The sequence below is a fragment of the Nanorana parkeri genome, unplaced genomic scaffold, assembly GCF_000935625.1.
Source record: "Nanorana parkeri isolate BGI_ZX_2015 unplaced genomic scaffold, ASM93562v1 scaffold6, whole genome shotgun sequence".
Classification (NCBI taxonomy): domain Eukaryota; kingdom Metazoa; phylum Chordata; class Amphibia; order Anura; family Dicroglossidae; genus Nanorana; species Nanorana parkeri.
In genome coordinates this window covers 469574-476406 of record NW_017306274.1, presented here as the reverse complement: position 1 = coordinate 476406, position 6833 = coordinate 469574, and positions in this window count along the sequence as shown.

The following is a 6833-nucleotide window of genomic DNA, read 5'->3' as shown; positions in this document are numbered from 1 at the left end:
GGCCTTCCACTACACAGAATATCCCCCCTTCAGTCTATCATGAATGCAGCTGCCAGACTCATTCACCTTACCAACCGCTCAGTGTCTGCATCCCCCCTCTGCCAATCCCTCCACTGGCTTCCACTCGCCCAGAGGATAAAATTCAAAATATTAACAGTCACCTATAAAGCCATCCACAACTCCGCCCCCGGATATATCTCAGACCTTGTCTCAAAGTATCACCCTAACCGTCCCCTCCGCTCATCCATTGACATCCTGCTTTCCAGCTCCCTTGTCCACTCCTCCCATACTCGCCTCCAGGACTTCTCTAGAGTCTCTCCCATCCTCTGGAACTCTTTACCCCAACCTGTCTGTCTATCTCCCACCTTGACTGCCTTTAGGCGTTCCCTAAAGACTCATCTCTTCAGGGAAGCCTATCCCACTGCAACCTAACCACTGAACCTTCACATTCTCACATAATTCATTCCCACAGCTACCTCATGTATCATTTCCCCCTCCTCTTTTAGATTGTAAGCCCTCAGGGGCAGGGCCCTCCTTACCATCTTGTCTTGAATTGTATTGTAACTGTTATGGCTTCCTTATATTGTAAAGCGCTGAGCAAACTGTTGGCGCTATATAAATACTATGTAATAATAATAATATATGGAATTATGTTGAAGGCTGAAGTATAAGCTCAGTTATGAGCACCTGGTTATGGTCAATGACAAACCATGAGATATGGAATTATATATTGAAGGCTGCAGTATAGATGCTCAGTTATGAACACCGGGGTATTGTCAATGACAAATCATGAGATATGGAATTATGTTGAAGGCTGAAGTATAGAAGCTTAGTTTTGAGCACAAGGTTAGGTCAATGACAAACCATGAGATATGGAATTAAACATTGAAGGCTGAAGTATGACATGTATACACATTAATGGGAACTCCACTAGCGAAGTCAGAAATGGAAAAGGATTTGGGGGTCATAGTAGACCTCAAATTGAACAATAGCACACAATGCCAGGCTGTGGCAAATAAAGTGAGCAGAGTACTGTCATGCATTAAAAAGGGAATGTTCTGTAGAGATAAAGCGATAATTATGCCACTTTATAGATCATTGGTTCGGCCTCATCTGGAGAATGCGGTTCAGTTTTGGTCACCAATCCACAGAAAGGATGTCCTTGAACTAGAGAGAGTCCAGAGAAGGGTAAGGAAACTAATTAAGGGGCTGGAGGATCAAAGCTATGAGACAAGGTTGCTGAATTTAAACTTGTTCACGCTGGAAGTGAGAAGATGGGGACATGATTTTGATGTAAAAAATGTTTAGTGGTGATGGCAGCATCAGCATTGAACTTACAGTAAACTCCCAAACAAAGACTAGAGGCCACCACCTAAAATCGGTGGAGAAAAGATTTAACCCCAATGGGCGTAGGGGCTTCTTTTCAGTCATAGCGGTTAAATTTTGGAACTCGTTGCCATAAGCAGTGGTATCAGCAGAGAGTATAGAATCATTCAAAAAGCATTTAGATACCTTCCTCAGAGACTATAACACACAAAGGCTGAACTTGATGGACCTGTATCTTTATTCAACCTCAAATACTATGTAACTATGTAATAATATGTAAGTATAGAAGCTCAGTTATGAGCACCGGGGTATGGTCAATGACAAATCATGAGCTATTCAATTATACATTGAAAGCTGAAGTATAGAAGCTCAGTTATGAGCCCCAGAGTATGGTCAATGACAGACCATGAGATATGGGATTATTCACTGAAGGCTGAAGTATAGAAGCTTAGTTATGAGTACCAGGGTGTGGTCAATTACAAACCATGAGATATTCAATCATACATTGAAGGCTGAAGTATAGAAGCTTAGTTATGAGTACCAGGGTGTGGTCAATTACAAACCATGAGATATTCAATCATACATTGAAGGCTGAAGTATAGAAGCTTAGTTATGAGTACCAGGGTGTGGTCAATTACAAACCATGAGATATTCAATCATACATTGAAGTCAGTGGGAGGAGAGCACCATCCCCCAGCCAGTCACCCCTTTCATGGACTTACTAGGAGTCCTCACATCACCCGACCGTTCACACTACCGTTACATGGATGGCAAAAGTGGCAGACGGGCGGGGAGAAGGCGGGGGAAGAGGCAGAGCGAGAGGGGGGCCAAGTTGCTGCACCATGGGCCTCTGGGTTGTGCTTGCCCCCTGGGCTAAAAGTTGACAGTCAGCCCCTGCATTGAAGGCTGAAGTATAGAAGCTCAGTTGTGAGCCCCAGAGTATGGTCAATGACAGACCATGAGATATGGGATTATTCACTGAAGGCTGAAGTATAGAAGCTTAGTTATGAGTACCAGGGTGTGGTCAATTACAAACCATGAGATATTCAATCATACATTGAAGGCTGAAGTATAGAAGCTTAGTTATGAGTACCAGGGTGTGGTCAATTACAAATCATGAGATATTCAATCATACATTGAAGGCTGAAGTATAGAAGCTCAGTTGTGAGCCCCAGAGTATGATCAATGACAGACCATGAGATATGGAATTATACATTGAAAGCTGGAGTATAGAAGCTTAGTTATGACAAACCATGAGATATGGGTTCATCTACACTTGCAATGTAAATATGCTGCTGTAGGCAACATAGATACCTTTCTAAATCTGCTAACAATCAGCATGGGCCCTGGGCAAAAAAGGACATTTTAATATATATATATTTTAATGTCTATGCTGCTGTATAGATCAACTTTAACCGAACCATCCTTCCAGATATTTTTACAATCTTCCTGCATGTGGGTGGGCAGGTAGATCTAATCAGTGCGACGCCTCCGTTGCCTACATGAACAGGCTTCAGCAGGAGTAAGCTGTCACCTATTAGGCTTTTATCTCACTCACGGCCTGGAAAGCAGACGGCTTCCCCGGCACGAGATCCATTTTCTATCTCCCGAGAGCCTTGTTTGCTTAGCAACACATACATCGCAAAGTGGTCGCTTTGGCCCCTTTTTAGTTCATTGTTTGAACACAACATGCTATGAGCTGTAATTCCATGCTGCGGCGGCTACATTATAAACACTGCTGCAGGAAAAACAAACATGCTTCACGTGTGTCCACAAACCCCCGCGCTGAGCACCTGGCACCCGGTAGTCCATCTTGAGCTCCAGTGCTCGGCGTGTTTAATTTTGCTCACGCGCGCTCGCAGCCCCTCTCGCACCTGTTTACCTCCCTGCAAACGACGATGAAGCGCCATCAATAAATGATGAGAGTGAAGACTCGGGCTGTAGCATTAGTCTGCCTTACCTTTAACTGCTACAGGCGCGGCCTCATTTCTCCTGCAGGGCTGCCTTCTCTCTGGGTTCAGAGCCTGACCTCTTGTACCAGAGTTCCTCTGCCTCTAAAATATGGCTCCCTCCTGAATTCCGCTGAATTCCTTATTGCTTCGTTGCAGCCCTGTGCGATTCCCGGTGCCTCTTTTTATGACGCGGGCTTTTTCGCCGTCCGGCCATTATTTTTAAGCACGCAGTCTCTAGTTTATTCAAGTTCTGCTAAAACAGAAAGTTAAAGGCGGATTACAATCAAATGTAAAACTGTAACATAGCGGTCAGTGTCAGATTTCTTCAGCAGGTAGACGTGGACCAAAAGCAGATTGGCCTAGTGGTTAGCACTTCAGTCTTGCAGCACTGGGGGCCCCCGGTTCAAATTCCCATCAGAACACTATCTGCAAGGAGTTTGCATGTTTTTCTCCGGTTTCCTCCCTCACTCCAAAGACATGCTGGTAGGTTAATTGGCCCTGTATGCATTTGAGATAGGGACCCTAGATTGTAAGCTCCTTGAGGGCAGAGCAGGGCAGTGGCATCACTAGGGTCCCGCACCTGGGTGACAACATAGGAGGGGCGTCACCCCCTCTAAAAAAGCTGGGCACACAGCCATGGACAAAGGGCCTGACACAGGTGCTGGAGAAGGGAGGGGACCCGGCAGCATACCTTATCACGTCGGGTGAATGTCCCCTCCTTTCTCTGTTGGCAATCCCCCAAATACCTACTATGGCGGAATGGGCACCAGAAATGGACTCAATCATAGATCTTGAGCACCTGTTGGAAGCTGAATCTAACAAAATGGAACAATTCATGGTCACTTGGGTGGCATGGACGATGTTCCACTATTAACAAGACTTCTGAAGCATGGCATCCACAGGATAATGTTCCTCTTTGATCTGGCCATGGTGGAGAGGATAGGGACCACCCTCTGACCTACTGTGCTTTTCCTCTCTCCTTTCTTTTCTCCTTTCTCTTCTCTCTCTTTGCTTATCCATTTTTAGTTATCGCTGCACTATTACCACAAGGCATGTACTCCCTCATCTCTTGAGGTATATTCCTCAGTCTATCTCCTCTTGATAGCACACGCCGGGTTTTTAAGTTGTTACCTTCCCTACATTAACAGGTTGTTGTTGCTTCCCACCGTCCTACATAGGCCTACAGCTAGCTACTTGGAAGCAACATTTCTAGACGTGCCCTCAACAGCTTAATGGTTTTTACCCCCTCTGAAAAGTCACTCAATCGGTCATGGACTAAGAGCCCGACAGCTGCACGAGACAGTTAGAGACCCGGTGGCATACCTTATCCCTCTGGATGATCACCCCTTCCTCTCTTTGCCAGCGTCCATCACCAAGATGGCCATTAGCAGTAAATGGCTTGTGACATCATTACGCGTTTGCGTAATGACGTCATGTGTGTACGTAATGACGTGCACACCAGGCGACACCCAGCAGCTTCACCGGGTGGTGCTCGACCTGGTAATTCCACTGCACCAGATGGTGGAAATAGCTGGAATTTATATCCCTGGGCATGTCCAGGAGCGCAGGGGATGATGGGAGTGCCGGGAATTTTGGGAAACTAAGTTTAAATGGACCCACACATGCCGCTGAGTAAAAGGGCACTCCGCTACAACTGTATGCTGTACTGTATTGGATATTGCCAGCTGATTATGGAATATTTTAAAAACATTTCCTAACTTGTTTAAAAAAATAAAAAATAAAATTAGATTAAAGGAGAACTATGAGGTGAGTGCTTTTCACTCACTCACTTCACTCTAGCCAACCTGTGACAATGAGACTGTCACAGGTCGGCTCAGTAGATCGGGAAGTGAGCAAACACATACCAGCGTTCGCTCACCTCTCGATCCTGTCACGGCTCTCTGTCGTGATAGGGGAGGGGCTGGATCCCCCCCTCCCTGCTCCGATCTGCCAGCGCTGACTGGCGGAACGGACGGGGGACGGGGCGGGTACAGCTGGCTCTGCCTCTAGATAGGCACAGTCAGCTGTCAGTCACGCAGCTGGGCGGATCCCGGCATAATTGTCGGGATCCACTTCAGCTGCGACATCTGAGTATATCGTGAGCTGTAGCTTTCTATATACTGAGCTTATGACACGCCGGATTAAAATTGTGCACAGAGCATTGCAGCGGCAGATCAACAAATTTACAGCAAGGCAATCTTTCAGTCATTATCTCCTCCTCACTAGTCATATTCACTTTAGATGCATCCGCAAACTCTTTAACTAGTTTACCTCGCCATCTGTAAACCAATTTCATCATAACGAAGTAAAAAAAAAAGAAAAACAGAAAAAATTGCCTGTCAACATAATTAACATGAATGAGTGGCTGTTCAATATTTTCCAGCCAATTCCTTTCCAGCCTGGAATATTTTAGCTCAGATATCAAGGGGACTTGTGTCAACGGAGCAGGCTGACTTACAAGTGACCTGTCATCTTGACAAGGGATATCATTGAAAGCTGCTCTCGAGATAGGCCGGTCAAATTAATGGCTTTATTGAATAAGGTATCAATATCACAAGAAACAAAATCAATACCTTTTGATAGGATGATGACAAATGGCTAATGAAAATTTCACACTCGGTGACTGAGGATATTAGGGTAATGAAAGTTTAATCCTATATACAGTATACAAAAAAAAAGAAAAGAAAATAGATAAATAAATAAATATATAACGGGGAAGGATGAGAAAATATGGAGTCGGGTGCGGTGTGTGTGTGTGCACTTTCTCAGACAACAATAATGCGGTGTCCTGCTATATAACTTCAGCTATCTCCTCGGGTTTTCAAATACTTTCGATGTGTCTGTTCTGGAGAGATAAGGAGCCTCTGAATTTATTTTTATTTTTTTCCGAGGTTATCCTCATTTTTTAAAAACTTTTTTTTTTTTCTGTCTCCTCCAACCATCTACGGTATGTAGTTTTTTCAAAATCATTTTGACTAGATATACTGTATGTGTTCCTTATAACAAACTACCATCTGCTGATAAGAATTCACGGTAAATGAATAACAGAGGCTAAGCATACCCTTTGGCAGTCCAACAAAATGTCTTTAAAAAATATATATATATTGAAAAATAAAATAAAAAAGAAATAAAAGTGGAGATGGAAAAGTCTGAGGTCGACGTGGTGTAAAAAGTGCTTTATGTTTGTTATTTGTCTTTCTTTGACCTGATGATAAACTAAAAACAAAAAATTCCGGCACTTTAAAGCCTCTTATGAAGAATTGCATTGCGGAGAAAACACAAAAGTGACAACGCCGGACATTTTTTTTTTTATATATGAAGTTTATGTGCGCAGTCACGCTTCCGGTTTCTTCCTTAGAAGCCGCTCTGGATTTAGCAGTGGTTAAAAGATCCGCTGGAGAATTAAAAAGCCTTCCGTCTAACGCGGTTAACTTTTGCGGTTACAGGTTTGCAGGTGACGCACCTGAGACAGAGAACAATATGAATTTATAGGGATGGATTTCAGCTCCCGGAGATGAAGCCGTATTAAGTGGCGATTTGAAAGAATACACACAA